Genomic DNA, 17,759 nt, shown 5'->3' with positions numbered 1-17,759 from the left:
TATGGAGTCAGATGCCACTGATACAATACTGATATCATTTAGCAATGTCAAGTTTTTCTCCTAATGGAACAAGTTTGCAAACTCTTTTCATACATACATGAGAAAACTTGAAATTAAAAACAAGTGAAATTTGGGTACTTGGGTTAGCTCTGTCCATTGAATGACCAACTCTTGATTTCAGAGCAAGTTATGATCTCAGGGTCATGAGACTGAGCCCGAAGTCAGGATCTTTGCTCAGTGGAGTCTGTTTGAGATTCTCTCTCTTTCCTCTTCCCCTGCCCCTCCCCCCACTTGCTTGGTTACTCTAAATAAATAAATAAATCTTTAAAAAAATGAATGAAATTTATAAGAATGATTTTTTGATCTAAATGAAAAATGACATGCAGTGATGTGAACATGTGCTTTCTGCACCTCTGCATATAAAATTAGTCTTATTAAAAGTCTTCTTAAAATAACTATTAGCTTTTGAAGTAGATGCAAATGCTTATTCAGCAGATTTCTGTTTTTCACGTGTTGAGGGACATCTCCACAGCCTCAGGGAAGAATGGTAAATGTTGACAAATAATTTGTGCAATTCAGCAAGAATCATTAACTTTTTAGAGAAGTGTAAATGTACTTATTTTTAAATTTTACATGCATTTGTGTTTTTTGAGCTCATTGCTGCTTTTAAAGAGTATCTCTCTAAAACACAAAAATTAAATATTGTAGATTTACACTACAAAATCTAATAAGAGATTTCAGACTATTTTCTATCAACTCTATGACTGAACTACTTAACCTCTATTTCCTGTAAAAATAAATTCTACATACTAGTAACCTATAATTTCCCATATTTTCTACTGACCCTACCAGCTGGTTGCCTGGTGGCCTTGTGCCTCTTGGAGCCATTGACACAGGCCACAGCACAACTAGCTCTAGCATCTAATGGCTGCAAGAACCAATCAGAGTTGAGTACTTTTTTCCATTGATCAACTGAAACCTAGATTTTCCTGTCAACATGCACTTTGTTTTATCAGCAAGTACCTGCTGGCTCATACTTAGGTGTTGGTTAATTATGGAAAGCTTTGGGGATAGGAGAGATGGGTTATTACAGGTCTTTAAGATTTAATGACATGTTAAAGTCAGCATTCTATTCACTGTACACATCTTTGTGCCTTTTCTCAAACACTATTAGATAAGACCATGACAGAAGCTTAAAGTACAAAGTCAAAGAATAATAGATTCTCATTTGTCCAAAGCCACCAATAAAATAGGGTAAATCTAGGATTAAATGCAGGTAGCCTTACTTCAAAGCTCTTGAATTTCACAAACTTTGGAAGTAAATTGGAATCTATATTGGTCCGATGGGTTTAGAAATCACTAAAAATGGAATATTTTGCAACAGACAGACAGATCTATTTTCCTTCATCTGAGCGAGATTCTTTGTCCTCACACTGGCTAAGAGTTTTACAGGCATCCCAATCACTGGAACAGTCCTTTGTAATGAGGATGAAAGACAGAGAACAATCCCAAAATACATTTTCTATCAGAGTATCAGGTCAGAATATAAACAGGTAGATTGGCAGAAAGAAAATGGGGAAGCTGCCTTTAAAAACAGCAGACAAATCTCATAAGCTAGCCCTCTGCTTTGCCTTGAACTGAAAATCTAAAACCACTGCTTAGAATTTTTATCTTTTTTCACTCTGCCGTACTATTTTTGGTTTGTATCTATTGTGCCTGGAGTATTAAATACTTTCCTCACTGAGCTCTCTCTTCTTCCTTTTCAAAAGTAGTCTGCAAAACATTGTCAGATTAATATTCCAAAAAACTATTCCATATGAGCCATTCATTCAGCTCAGAATTCCTTAGGCGTTTCAGTACTGTCTATAGAGTAAAGTTCACAATAAAGTTCAAGGTCCAACTGACCTTCCTGCCTTCCATAATCATCCACTGCCTCTTTTCAGTACTCCACGATATTCCCATTTTTTTCTGTACTTATGTATGTATGTTACATCCTCTGCAAACAGCCCCCAAACCTGTCACCCACATTCTTATCACTCCGCCCACATTCTTCCTATTCTTCCAGGCTAAACCATTCTCCACCCCACTCCCCATCTCTATAAAGTATATTCTTAGATGCAACTTAAGTCCCACTGCTTGCCTCCCCATTTCAAGCACAACATAGATCTTTCCTGCCCTGTACCTCAGCACTGTTGTTTTCATATTGCCTTGTGTCATATTCCATAGAATTCAGCTTTCTCGTCTCAAAATGAACAGCTTCTTCAGACAAAGACCATTGACTATACCTTTTGTATATTATATGATACCTCACATAGATCTGTAAATATAGTCAGAGCTTAGTTGACCCATATTCTATTAATAAAACCCATCATTAATTGGTCACTTCTCAAATTACCAATTGTAGAGTATATTCATCCATTGTAAGATTGTGACATTTGGGCTTTACCCAAGATAGAAAATCAACACAGCCACAAACTGAGCATCCAGAAACAGGAAATACATGAGAGATCTTTATAAAAACCAACAACAAAATACTAAACTGAAAAAAACTTCTGAAGAATCAGAAGAGAACTACTACTTCTGATGCATTTGTTTTCTGGGCTTTTAAACTATTTACAGCGGCTCTTCTTCTCATGAGTTTGCTTTTCCATATTCAGATTTAATGCAAAATGTGCTTGAATTGTTTCTCATGCCATAATTAGATTAGGTATTGACTTCTCAAGCCTAAAATCTAGAAGTTAAAAAAATTTTATATATCACTTCTACTTATTCTAATATTGTTCAAATAAGGCATGACACATGAGCCCAGAGCTTTGTCCTATATAACTATAGGTGCAGAAAAGGCAAAATAGTTTTTTATTCACTCCCTGATTCTGAATCAGGGCTACAACGATGTTCTGTTCTCAGTGCTGAACAGAGATACTCATCAGAAATGTTGATGCTCAGAGAGATGCTGTCAACAAATTTTTAAATATTAAATTGAATAAATGAATATTGACATATTCATTCATTTCTGTCACAGAATGTCAGTCATGGATCTTATGAGAATCGATGGGAGTTTTCACATGAAAATGAGTTAAAAATACTAATGGCAATAATAACAATCATTTCACAAATGAAGATAAAGAAAGGAAAGATTTGTATCAAACAGACAAAACCAAAAAAATGAGAACAGCTATTTAAGAAAATTTTATTGTTATTTTTAAAAATGTAAATATTTGCTAAAGTGGGTTCTGTCTTTTAAAAATGTTTAATAAGACACGTATATTAATCTATGAGAAAAATTAGGAATAAGAATCATTCATTCAAAATATTAACTCTGAGGCTAAATTCCATTGTTAAAAAGTTAAATCTGCCATAAGCCAAAAAGAATAGTTTTTCTGTTTCGATTTGAGAAAGAATATTGATTAAATGCGAAATAATTTTCAACATTTTTATTTCCTAAAATCTAAAATACAACAGAGCACAAATTAACTGAGAGAAAATAATTTTTACTTAATATTTTCCAAGTGCTACTTTTCAATCAGAAGCCAACTGATAATTAACAACGTGATGAAATGGATGGAGTTAGGATAGAGAACAAATCTGTGGCTTTAAAACTGGGAGCTACCTCCTTTTCTGAATTGTGATCCAGAAGGTGATGACTTCAGTTACTCGAATGACAGGCCAATCTATGGAGAATGCCCAAATTCCACTAACCATGTTGCTGTCCTCCTGGTATAGATTGATAGTAAAATGGCCAGAGCTCATTTGACTATCTACATTCTGTGACATAAGCATAAATATGGTTATGAGATTGTTCCACAATTAAGATGCTTTATATATGGGTTGTCTGGGTGGCTCAGTTGGTTCAGCATCGGCCTTCGGCTTGTGTGATGACCCCAGAGTCCTGGGACTGAGTCCCACATTGGGCTCTTTGCTCAGAGGGGAGTCTGCTTCTCCCTCTGCCTGGGCCCGTCCCCTGCCCCCCGCTCCCCCTTTTGTTCTCTCTTTCTGAAAAATAAATAAATAAACTCTTTTTAAAAATCTCTGTATTTGAAAGATTCAGACCTACTCTTTTATAGCTTCATGTTAGTTCAAATCTGTATTTCAGAAAAAGAGGGGCAGATTTTTAAAAATATGGCATAGGAGGTAAAATAGCAAAATGGCATAAATTAAAGGCTATAATTGAATATACGTAGAAGCAAATATAGACACACTGGCAAGAAATATAGTTTCTTTCTTTATTTCTTTTTTTCTTTTTAGCAATTTCTACAGTATAAGTGGCCATGGTTAAGTAGGCAGGTGTTTTTGGCCTCTGAAATTGATGGCTACATGGTTGTACACACTAAGTTATTCTCTCCCTTAGGAATCTCTGTGAGTTTCTCAGGATCTCTCTTTTTACCGTGGTCTTCTTGCACCTGTCTTTTCCCTAAGCCCCTTGCAAGCTGCAGACTGTTCTTCTCTCCTCCATGTCCTCTCTTCCTTTCTCTCTTGCTGCACAAATTCTTGTTTTCTCTTCAATACTTTGTTTCTATTTCCCTACCTTGAATAACAAGTAAACTTTTTTCCCATACCCCCTGGCTAATCATTCAGAAAATGTTTTATCAAATGCAAGGCCCCTTTGGGGGTAAGCCCCAGGCTTTGGAATCTGGGGTCGTGATCTATGCCGTCTTACCTCTAGAGTTCTAGAAGAACAACTCATTTGGACTCGATTTTCAAACAGGCAAGTTCAGAAACATTTATTAGGTGATTATCATCTGCCAGGCTCTCTGCTGGCTCTGGGAAAATAGAGGTGCTGGCTCCTTGTGGATCGATTTTATTTCCATTCTGACGTGTGCAACGTTCTGCTCCATTCCATCCTCTTGTTCTTAACTCTACCTCCCTTTGACCATGGGCCTTTCTTTCGCTCTCCTTGTCACTACACCTTATGCTGGTACCATCATGTCACACCTGACATTCTGCCACTGGTCTCTCTCTTTCCATCTCTCTCTTTGCCAACAGGTGCGGTATGAATTCGATTAAAAGATGAAGCCATGGTGTCTTTTTTTTTTTTTTTTCTAAGCAAGAAGGACTAGAGAAAAGAAGAGAGATAGAAAATGGAATATGCATCTTTAGAAAAAAATAATTCAGATTTCTAATTCAAAAGATTAATCAAGAAAATTTATTTTTAAATCAGATTTACATCTACAACACGCTCAAGGTCACAAGCAGTCATTACCAAGGAAGGAAAATAGGGTCTCTTGCTCATTTTCCCCTCTCCCTGGGTATCATTAGTCTAGTAACAATAAGATGCTAAAGAAAAGAATATCACTGTACTTCCATATTAGGGCATCTTGACCTTCATTTACAGTGATGCACAAACCCTGATTTTGTCCTGTGCATTCAAGGCCAACATTCTCTTGTTAGGCAACAACTGCATTCTATTAAGAGCCCTTCTTGATAAGAAAGATGTCACCTAAAAGTGCATTTTAAATAGTTGTAGCTGGCTCGCTGGGGAGGAGTCTCGTGTCGCTAGTTCAGGGCAGCAGTGCTGGCTGTTATCTGGGAAAAGAAACAAAGCTAGGATGATACCTAAGGAGGTGTGCAAGAAACTGCCTTTCCTCAGCAGGATTTGGGCCACTGGCAGGCATTGTGTTGAATCAGTCCCATGAATCATATCATCAACTGGAGAAAATATTGCAGGTGTTGTCGGTATCTGAAAAAAATTACCAGTAAGAAAGAAAAAAGAAAAATCCTTCTATCAGAGAATATGTGTCATACTAAAAATAGAAGTGAAAGCCTTTATAGGATTCTCCCCACAGCCTTTATTTATTTTTTTTTTATTTTAAGATTTTTTATTTATTTATCAGAGAGAGAGAGGGAGAGAGAGCGAGCACAGGCAGACAGAATGGCAGGCAGAGGCATAGGGAGAAGCAGGCTCCCTGCCAAGCAAGGAGCCCTATGTGGGACTCGATCCCAGGATGCTGGGATCATGACCTGAGCCGAAGGCAGCTGCTTAACCAACTGAGCCACCCAGGCGTCCCCCCCACAGCCTTTATTAAGGGAATGCACCCCTCCACCTATGATTCTCCTTGTGGATGGATTTTATTTCCATTCTGACGTGTGCAATGACTTCTATTACCTTGTGTGAGAGTACATTTAAATGCCATCCAGCTCAAATAAAAATAGTCAGACTCTGCTGTTAGAAGGAGTAGCATGCTCTAAGCTTTGCCGTTTGGCTTCAAACTTCCCTTAAGGTATATAATGTGCTGAGGTGAGAAGGGCTCTGTTATAGACTAGTGCTTCAAGTTGAAAAGTGACTTTTATTTCTTGGCTGTGCTAAAATGAAAGCATTTGCATGTACTCATGTGTGCACGTGTGTCTAGCAATAGACACCAGTAGGAACACAAAAGCAATTTTGTTGATAACACTCCTTTCCCTGGGTTCATTCATGCATGTGGTGGTAAATTATGTGACCTGCAACAAATCCGTGTATAATGGACTAAAAATATCCAAGGGAGCAAAGGCCCCTGGGAAGGTAGAAAGAGATGCTGTAAGTAGAAGCATTGCTTATTGCCTCGTACTTTCTTGACCTTTTCTTCATTTAAGGTGATGCCAGTGCCCAGAGCCAGGCTATTAAATTAACAACATGAGAAATAGTCTCTCTTTCTACACGGCACACGTGTGCCTGGGAAAGTGACGCCAATTTACTACCTAAGCTAACACTGACTAGAGGGCATGATAACGTGATTTAGGATTTAATCTATAAGCGTTTATTCAAAGATCCTGTTCATGTTTTGCTTCTCTCTCTCTCTTTGCTCCATTTTGTATTGAATGATATTTTACCACCTTTAAAAGAACCAGAAATAAAAGTGGTCATAGTTGGGGAGACACAAACCAGAATTCCTTGGGGACAAAACCTTAGTTGGAGTAAACATCATATTGTTTTTGTTGAATCTGTCAATAAACCAATGATAGCTGATGAAAGAAAGGTTGCTTACCCATGGGGTGAAACCGGGAAGCAGGTTGTGAACTCCAGGCGCATAAGCCCATCACCACCCAACAGAGTTGTCAATGGTGCGGGGTTGTGCGTTCCATGGTAACCGTGTACTCAAGTAGCCACTAGACACAGTCAGGACATGGTTGAGAGGCAGGTAGTCTGTGTTGCTAACACCATCTCATTCTGTCCAGATGAGCGGTCTCTGGGAAGGCCAACGTATTCGCTAGCAGAAAGGAAAAAGGGCACCAAAAATTAAGAACCCACACACAACAGCAGAGGCTGTGATCATAGTGCCTGGGCCAAAGCTCATGAGCTCTCCTAAGCAGAAACTTAGCTCACGGGCATGTGTGGGTAAATCCAGGGCAGAGCAAATGCCAGAGTCTTCTCCAGACTCCAGAAGCACTTGAAGGTCCCCACGTTCTTGGTAACCTTGTAGAGGACAACATCAGCTATCCTTGGCAAGTGCAGAGTGCGTGGTGCTGCGGTCCTATTGTAGTCACCCTGATAGGTCACCGTCCCCTTTCCCACCGGTTCACATGGCCCTTCTAAGAAGAGCCACTAATGCTGTACACAACAGAGCCTTGAAGTAGCTACTTCTCCATCTCCAGCGCTTTCAAGGGTTTGGTAAGAAGCTAACTTTAATTTGCTTGGGATAAATGCTAATTACAAGGATATGTGTTCTGGGGGTCTCAGTTCTTTGGTATACAGGATGTATTCCTTTTTTTGGTTTGTATTCCTTTAGGGCTTATCTTTCATTTCCTAAGTTTCCCACCTTCTCACCTACATGAGGTTGGGTTTATCTGAAAGGGATTTTGGCTTATGCATCTGTAATTATGCTTATTTAATTTCTCTGGAAGGATAGGAACAATGTGTTAGCCTTATCAGTGCAAACTTGGCACTCTTTACCATCAGATTTTCAGCTTCCATTAAGATCATAGTAAGCTAAGCTGGGGAAGAAAAAAATAAGCTCTTTTTCTAAAGGTCAGTCTTCTTAATTAAATGAAAACTCAGGCAGCAGCACTATAAAATGAAATGACTATAGCCTGTGCTCTTTCGGAGGAGACCCTACAGGGTATTGAGCTGACCTGCTGAAAGCGGGCCAAGCTGAATTATTCCCTGATAGGTAGGAGGGTGCGCCATTACAATGGTGGTTCCTTTTCGGCAAACAAATGGAATTGACTGTATGTGGCTGTGGCCACACTGGAGGTTTCAAGTCTTGCAGCAGCGCTCTGTGTCCAGCTCAACTTGTTGTCACCTCATTGCCTTTGACTTACTACCATGGCGACTGCCACTCCCTTACACTTCTGGCTTTTGCTACCACTATCCTTCAACCAAGGCAAATGTGTAGGAGAAATCAATAAAGAGGCTCTGAGCTAGGTACTTTCACATTTAGGAGTTCATATCAAGCCTGTGAGGAAGGTATCACCATCTCCTTTTATATAAAGAGCAAGCTGAAATTCAGAGAGGTTAATGCATTTGCTCAAGGTCACACAGCTAGTGAAGTTCTCAGGCAAGAATGGACTAGACTGTCTCCAGTGCCCATTCTCTTTCTGTAAGAGCTAATGTTTGTACTGTTCTGGTTCTGTTCCCACTGCCTGCATTCAGGAATCTTCTGGATAGCATCTGAGGATGACAGTATATCCACCCACTATCACAGCAAAGCCTACTCCATCTACACTCTTAGCCTAACTCCATCCTGCCCCTCCCTTGCTTGGGTTGCTGTTTTCCAAGAAATCAGACCACTTTCAGTTGGTAAGGAGCTCTGTGAAGTCCTCACAAGAGTAAATGAAGTCAAAGGTTTTCAAAAATAGTAAGAAAACTCTAAGAAGTAAGAATGGCAGCTTACTGTAACTTCCCGACTTTGATGGCCATGTGATTCTACCTTCCCCAAGTAATGTTGCTCTGAATAGTCATACCATGACATCGTTCTCCATCTCAGAAATTAAAGCATTTTACCCAGTTTTGTACTTGTGATTCTAATGTTTATATGTATACTCAATCAAATAAATACATCAATTATGATAATTTTTGATACATCTAGAGGATGTTCGAAGTTGTTAAAAATGATCACATAATCCTTGAAGAGTTAGAAAATCTTTCCAGGCTCTGATTGGCTTCATATAAATGAAGGATTCCAGTTAATTATACTTATTACAACTATTGGATTCGAAAGGTTTGTTGTTTTTTTTTTAAAGAATGAATATGCATTGAGGCCCAGCTGCCAAAATATACATCTTCGTGGGGCACCATCTGCATTGAGCTCCAGGGGGAGTCATGGAGAGTGTGTGAAAGTATGGCATCTTCCAAAACAGAAGGCAGTGAAGTAATAAGATGTGAAGCAGCAGTTTGCATCTCTAGCTGTAATTAGAATTTCCAGGGGAGCTTTTAGGACCAATGCCTGAGCTTCACTTGAGGCAATTAAGTCAAAATCTCTGGGGGATGAATGTAGGCATCAGTCAGGTTTTAAAACAGTGGCTTAGAGTGTGGGATCTGGAGAGATGGACTGGAACTGGAATCCCAATTATTAAACTCTCTAAGCTTTATGTTCTTCTATACTATGAGGCTATGAGTGGTTCTTATTTTATAGGATTGTGAATGTAACCCCCATAATGGCACTTCTTTTCTAGTAAACACGTAATAATGATGATCAGTTCCTCTTATTAAGAAATGAATCACTGTTGCTGTAATATTTTACACTTTAAAAAAATAATTTTAAAAAAGAATACTGTAGTCCTGCTTTGTCATTTTTTCACTTTTCATGGTTTCTGTTATCTGAGCTCAACTGCAGTCTAAAAGCAAATGATCCCTTGGGGCACCTGGATGCTCCAAGGCAGGTACATCCTGGATGCACCTGGATGCTCAGTGGGTTAAAGTCTCTGCCTTCAGCTTGGCTCATGATCCCAAGGTCCTGGGATCGGGCCTCGCATTGGCTCTCTGCTTGCTGGGGAGCTGGCTCCCGCCACCCCCCCCCCCCACCAGCCGCCGCCTGCCTCTCTGCCTACTTGTGATTTCTGTCTGTCAAATAAATAAATAAATAAAAGCAGATGATCCCCTTTCTGGTGTATCATCAGAAGGTCAATAGTAGCCTAATACTGTGTCACAGTACCTACATCATTCCCCTCACAGCATCTCATCATGTAGGCATTTTATCATCTGATACCATCACAAGAAGAGGAAAGGTGCGTACAGTACAATAAGATATTTTGATAGAGAGAGACTACATTCACATGACTTTTCTTATTAAAGTGCATTGTTACTCTTCAATTTTTGCTACTTATTATTATAATCTCTTACTGTGTCTAATTTATAAGTTCAACTTTACCACAGGTACGTGTGTATAGGAAAACACACAGCATATGTAGGATTCCATGGTTTCAAGCATTCACTGAGGGTTTTAGAACATATCTCCATGGAAAAGGGAGTAGGGAGAACTACTGTAATTACTACTAATTAGGCCCAATCTTTGCCCAGAGATTCAAAAGCAATATAGATTAATTTAAGAGGACTCAGAAGTTAATTTCATCCAGTCAAACCTGAAGAAATCCTACTAAACTCTGAACATGTAGTCTGCTAAGACCTAGCTAAGATCTGAAATGGAAGCCCTGCCATTGGAGTTTTGCCCTTGGCTAACTTATCTTTCCATTCCAACTAGACTCTGCTTTACTTCCTACACACAAATAACTTCAATGCTCTTTCAAACAGTAAGTCTGAATTTAGAGTGCCCTGTTACCTCTAGTGACCTCAGCTCTTCAGAGTTAACTTTCTCCTAATAAACTCCTTTACAGTTTAAGGCAACCAATAGCAAGTTCTGTCAATAATATATCATAAATGTCTCTCAGGCATGAATCCTCTTCTCCATCTTCTCTACAAAGCTGAGGACATTACTTTCTTGCACTATTTTGCTTGCTACTACTGCTTAATTAATTCTCTGCGTGCTATTAAAAATAATAACTTTCAGAAAAACAAATACAAACCACTCTATGCTTTAAAATTCCCTTTATTTTTGCTCTATTGCCTACAGAATCAAGTCCATTGTCTTCAGGTCATTGGAAATCAAATGTTAGCTTTCAGAATCTAAAATCAAAAGTTAGCTTTCAGAATCTTCCTTCCATTCACCCCCTTCTTTCTATAAACATATTGATAGCATTCTGAATTCCACGTCTCTGAACATGCCAACGTGTCATTGCATATGCTGTTCCCTTCGCTTATTTTACTGTCCTCATATTCTTTGCCTCATTAACTCCTAATTATCTTTGAAGTCTGAGATCAGGCATCATCCTTGTGATGTCCTTTCCTGACTTCAAGCAACATTTGTTCTTTCCCCTGCTATGCTCTGTAATATCTCACTTAACTGTGCCTTAATATAATTGATTGAGAATGTCTTTCTCACCCAATAGCCTGAGAATTCCTTTAGAAAAAAGACTCACTAGACTGTGATGACAGTCTTAAAAAGTGCTAGTGGAAACAAGAGCTCAGACTATAGATTAATGAATGAACTATTAAATGCATAGATGTTTCATTCAATATGGATTGAGAAACGGAGCTATATCCTTAGGAAAAATCTCCATCAATGCAGAAATATTTTCCCTTTTTATTTACAGTCCAGCATGACCTGGAAGAGCCACAAAGTGTCTGGAATTGATCTTGAGTTTAATTGTTGAATTAAAGAGAAGAAAAACTGTCTACTGCTCAGACACTGGTATTGACATAAATAGAAACATTAAAGGAAGGAAATTTGGTGGAAGTCTATTTGTGACCATCTCTAGTACATAATGCTTGCATATGAATACTAATATTTGAACATGTCAGGTCACAGTCAAAAGGTTAAAAGTCTCTTGTGAAATTTGTTCTCTAATACGTATCTTGCTTTTGGACAATGAAGACTGAACAAAGGACTTGAAGATGATCAGAAATCTCTTTTGAAAAATGTTCCTTCCCTGAAATTTCAGATTAATCATGTTTTTAGGAAGCTAAATTAATTAATAAAACATGACCCTTACTGACATGATTAAAAATTAGCCATCCATGGGACTCTGGGAAGAGGGTAGAATAGAAGTGCCAGGAATCTGTCTTCATACCTAGACAACAACTATTCTGGCAGAATTTGTCTGATGTAACTTTTTCAGAACTCTGGATACTCTAGAAAGCTTGCAGCTTCCAAAGGAAGGCATGGACAGAAATTGTGGCTATTTTCAGTCTGTTTCAACTCTTAGCACAGTAGCAACTCTTAGTACAACAGCAGTAGTAGTAGCACAGTACCCATTCCGACTCCCAGTTGCATGGCTGGTATTGCATATGTTCCTGGAGCAGCCTACACACAGTTTGTGGGAGCCAAGTTGGGCAAAACAGACTCTGTCTTCCAAATATTAAGGATCTATGCTCTAACCACTGGTTCCTGCTCTTGATCATACAGATACAGACAAAGAGGTAGCAGCCATATTGTACTTACCCCATTCTTCCCCTCTGGCTGATGTGACTTCCAGGGGACTTAAAGGGCCACCACCCCTTTCCCTGTCCCTTCATTTTTTTCATTTCCCTCATTTGGGGAGCCAGACATTAAAGACTAGGACCCTCAAAATAACTACAAATGTAAGAGATAATAGAAATTAACCACACACGCCCAACAAAAGACAGAAAAAACCTGAGATGACCTGATGTTTACATCTCAGACTGATACTAAAAGCTAGTATCATTGTAACTTTTTAGTCTACTGCAATCAAACAGAAACAACAACAACAACAACTCAGTGAATCCAGTTTTATTGGAAACTGAAATCAAATTTCCAGTTTCCAATAAAAAATCATAAGGCGTACAAAGAAATATGAATGCATGGCCGACTCAAAGGAGAAAAAAAATCAACAGAAGCTGTCATTGCAAGAGTTGATGGCAGATATCCTAGGTATAGACTTTAAAACAATCATCTTAAAGATGCTCAAAGAACTAAAGATGTGGAGTAAGTTAAAAAATAAACAAACAAACAAACACAGACAAATGGGAAAATCAATAAAGAGAAAATCTAAAAAGAAACCAAAAAGAAATTCTGAGGCTGAAAAGTACAATGATCAAAATGATTTTTAAAAATTTTTTTAAAGATTTTATTTATTTGTTTGGTAGACAGAGATCACAAGTAGGCAGAGAGGCAGGCAGAGAGAGGGGGAAGCAGGTTCCCCACTAAGCACCATGTGGGGCTCGATCCCAGGACCCTGGGATCTGAGCTGAAGGCAGAGGATTAACCCACTGAGCCACCCAGGTGCCCCAAAATGATTTTTTGCTAGAGGAATTCCAAGACAAATTTGAGCAAGCAGAAGAAAGAGTCAGCACACTTAAAGATAAAGTAATGAAAATTATGAAGTCTGAGGAAGAGAAAAAATAAAAAGATTGAAGAAAAGTGAATAGAGCTTAGGGGACCTAAGCTATTGATAGCACACTATCAAGTGGACCAACATACACATTATGGGAGTCCCAGAAAGAGAAGAGAAAGTTATAGAGGCATGGAGAATATATGAAGAAACAATGGCTAAAAATTTTCCAAATTTGATGAAATACATGAATATAAGCATCCAAGAAGCTCAACAAATTCTAAGTAAGATGAACTCCAAGAGACCCATATTGAGACGTATTATAATCAAACTTTAGAAAGACAAAGACAAAGAAAATCTTGAAAGCACAAGAGTGAGGCAAAGGATCTTCAATAAGACTGTCAGCAGATTTCACACCAAAAAAACTGGATCCCACAAGGCAGTGTAATGATAAATTCAAGGTGCTAAAAGAAAACAATTGTCGGATCAAGAATCTTACATCTGGCAAAACCATCCTTTGAAAGTGAGGGAGACATTAATATATTCCCAGATAAATAAAAAGTGAAGGGATTCATTACCACTAGACCTGCCCTGCAAGAAATGTTCAAAGGTGTCCTGCAGAATGAAATGACAAGACACCAGATAGTAACTCAAAGCTATATGGCAAAATAAATATCTCAATAAAGGAAAATATAAGGGCAACTCTAACAACTTGTATTCTTTTAACAACAATTGTGGAGTTTGTTACTTCACTTTTTGTTTTCTACATGATTTATGAGACTAATTCATTAAAAAAACCCAATTGTTAGTCTAAAAGCTAGTATCATTATAACTTTGGTTTGTAATTCTAAATTTTGATTTCTATATGGTTTATGAGACTAATGTGTTCAAAAGAATTATTAGGTGATTTTTTGGACACACAATGTATAAAGATGTGATTTTGTGACATCAATAACCTAAATGGGTAGGGATGTAGTTGTGAAGGATCAGAGTTTCTATATGTTATTGAAGGTAAGCTGGTATATATTCAAAAGAATGTGTTTTAACCTTAGAATGTTAAATATAATCCCCAAGGTAACCACAAAGGAAATAGCTCTAGAACATAAACAAAAGAAAATGATTAAAGAATTTAAACAAAAAAAAAAATCAACTAAACACAAAAGAAAGCAGTAATATAGAAAATTCAGGATAAGAAAAGGTATATGGCATAAAGAGGAAAAATAGGAAGATGACAGAAGTCCCTCCTTATCAGTTATTACTTTGCTAATGTAAATGGATTAAATTCGCCAATCAGAAGACAGAGATTAGAAGAATGGATAAAATCACATGTTCTATTACATGTATATTGAGTTTACATGATACTCACCTTAGAACCAAAGTAAGAAATACACCAAAAGTGAAAGGAAGGACAAACATACTCCATACTAATAGTAACCAAAGAGAGCGGGAATGGTTATATTAATATCTGACAAACAGACTTTAAATCACAAAAGATGATAAGACAAAGAAGGGTGTTATATATTTTTAAGCTTTTTTTTTTTAAAGATTTTATTTATTTATTTGACAGACAAAGATTACAAGTAGGCAGAGAGGTGGACAAAGAGGGGTAGAAGCAGGCTCCCTGCTGAGCAGAGAGCCCGATGTGGGGCTCAATTCCAGGACCCTGGGATCATGACCTGAGCCGTAGGCAGAGGCTTTAACCCACTGAGCCACCCAAGCACCCCTTTTTTAAGCTTTAATACAGCAAGATGATACAACAATTATAATCATTTATGCACCTGACGACAGACCATCAAATACATGAAGCAAAAACTGACAAAATTGAAGAGAGAAATAGTTCTACAGTAATAATTATAGACTTCAATACCCCATTCTCAATAATGGATAGAACAACCAGGCAGAGGATGACCAAAGAGATAGAGAATTTAATAATACAATAACCCAACTAGTAGACATATACGGAGAAGACGATGCAATGACAATAGCACAACCTATTCTTCGCAAGTGCACATAGGCCATCTGCTAGGATACAGCATATGTTAGGCCACAAATTAAGTCTCCATAAACACAGAAAGATGGATATAATAGGAAGTAACTTTCCCTACCATCTTGGAAGTTAGAAATCAGTAATAGAAGTAAAACTGGAAATTTCACAATTTTGTGGAAATTAAGCAAAGCAATTCTTTTTTTAAAATTTTTTATTTATTTATTTGAGAGAGAGTACAAGTAGGGGGAGGGGCATAAGGAGAGGGAAAGGGAGAAGCAGACTCCTCAATGGATCAAAGAAAAAAAATTACAAGTGAAATTAGAAAATACTTAGAGATTAATAAAAATGAAAAAAAATTCTCAAAACTTACAGGATGTATAGCAAAAGCAGTCCTTAAGGGGCAAATAAACAGCTATAAGTGTTTATATTAAAAAACAAGAAAATCTCAAAACAACAACCTAATTTTACAACTTAAAGAACTAGAAAAAGAGCAAACTAAACCCCACACTGGCAGAAGGAAGGAAATAATAAAAGGGCAGAGATCAATGAAATAGAGAATAGGAAAATAATAGCAAAAAATTAACAAAATCAAAACATGGTTCTTTGCAAAGATTAACAAACTGACATGTAGCTAAGTAAACTAAGACGGAAAAAAGAGAAGACTCGAATTACTAAAATGAGAAATGAAAATGGGGACACTACTACTGATTCTATGAAGTAAAAAAGATATTAATAGAGTATTTTGAATAATTGTACACCAACAAATTGGATAACCACTGAAATTTAACCAACCAACATTTGGTAAGTATTCCTTACACAGGACATTAATGCAAGAGCTAGGCTGTACTATGGTAATCTAGGATGGCTGGGACTCATACAAATATCTAAACTACATCAAAATGGTTACAGAACCAAACATCAAGTAAAGCTGACAGAATTGGCTGGCGATTACAACCAATTGCTTGTCGGCTTAATTTTCTTATCCTCAAGCAATTGTACTTTCTCTGAGGAAGAGAGTGAAAGAAAAAAATAAAATAAAGATGATAAGAAACAGAGAAGCACAGAAGAGTACATAAGGTAGGCAATGAGAAAAAGGAGAGAGGAAAGGACGCAGGGAGACAAGGAAAAAGCAAGAAACAGTCAACAGCAACTTGTAATCAAGAAGCAGCTTCTCATTGACTTCCTCCCTCCGGCTGTGAGACGTGGGCTCTGGACCAGCTCTCATGTTACTTCTGTCACATTTCACTTACCATTGCTAGGGACACTGCAGGCTGATATGTCTGCCTCAGATCCTCTTCAGAACACTGAAAAATTACTAATTGGGCCATCATGAGAAGGAAAGGAGGGTACACCATGGATCATGATTACTGAAATAGACACACGTATGTCATGGTCATCATCAAAAGAAGTTTTCCACGTTGCTACTCAAGACCATTGATGTTACAAACCAACATTCCTCAACAGTGGTCACATGTTAGAATGGCTTGGTAAGCTAAAACAAAACAAAATAAACAAATAAACCAAAAAACAAACAAACAAACAAAAAAACAGAAAAATACAAAAACCCAGACTCTACCCCTAGAGATTCAGATTTAATTGGTCTGGAACAGGCCTTGATATTTTGTGGTCTTTTTGTTTTTGTTTTTATGTTTGTTTGTTTGCTTTATTTCCTAAATGATTATAATGTGATCTGGAGCTTAGGACCACTTTTACAAAAAAAAAAAAATCCAAAATATGCTGCATGGTTATATATTGCTAAAATAACTAATTTTGACTATTGTGAACTATTAAGCTCTTCTTCCTTGGAAATCCAGGGCATTTTCTGAATGTTAACTGACAGGAAACAAAACAAAACAACAACAACAACAACAAAAACCCTAATTAATTGTTTCTAACACACATTGAAGACATACTGTAACAACTTTTGTATTTCATTTTATTTCATTTTAGCCACAACTTTACAAGGAGCTCAAGTTAGCCTGAATCCAAAGTTCATACCTTTTTCTAAAGTCTAAAATCATACCTTTTTCATTGCACTTCTCAAAAGGCATTTTAGTATCTTATTTAGAGTTGGTACTATGCTATGTGTATGGAATGAAAATTAGGGAGTATTAAGCCTTAAACAATCTCATCCTTTTCTCCTGCATTCGCGAGAGAAACTTACCTATCCCAGAGACAGAACAAACTGTCTACTGCTATTGTTTTCCTCATTTCTGCTATGGGTGAACCTTTGGCAATACGACTTACTCTGCTATTGAGAAGATACAGTGAGGGTATATATATCTTCCTAAATCCTTACATCTTTTTTTTTTTTTTAAATAGACTGTTAACATTCTTAGTTGTCATCATAGCAAAGACTTGAGATTTCTTCTGTTTTCATTATCAAAGCACCTCATGAAGCACTTGAGTGAATGACGGGATTTCCCAAAGACAAGTTCAGGCATTTCTGATAATAGTCCCAGAATAGAGATGTTGGAATGAACGAGTGGAAAGAATCCTGGAGCTGCATTTG

General features: G+C 37.6%; 1 long non-coding RNA gene across 1 annotated transcript; it reads right to left on the bottom strand.

Moving 5' to 3' along the window:
- Positions 1-5,198: 5,198 nt before the first annotated feature.
- LOC125109620 (uncharacterized) lies at positions 5,199-12,529 on the bottom strand. The gene is made up of 3 exons (XR_007130307.1): positions 12,411-12,529; positions 6,963-7,184; positions 5,199-5,677 (listed from the first exon to the last, which is right to left on the bottom strand). It is a non-coding gene; the product is annotated as an uncharacterized LOC125109620 (long non-coding RNA).
- Positions 12,530-17,759: the final 5,230 nt, after the last annotated feature.

The sequence above is a fragment of the Lutra lutra genome, chromosome 9 (genome assembly GCF_902655055.1).
Source record: "Lutra lutra chromosome 9, mLutLut1.2, whole genome shotgun sequence".
Classification (NCBI taxonomy): Eukaryota; Metazoa; Chordata; class Mammalia; order Carnivora; family Mustelidae; genus Lutra; species Lutra lutra.
The sequence above is the reverse complement of the archived record's forward strand: the minus strand, read 5'-3'. Positions and strand labels throughout refer to the sequence as shown.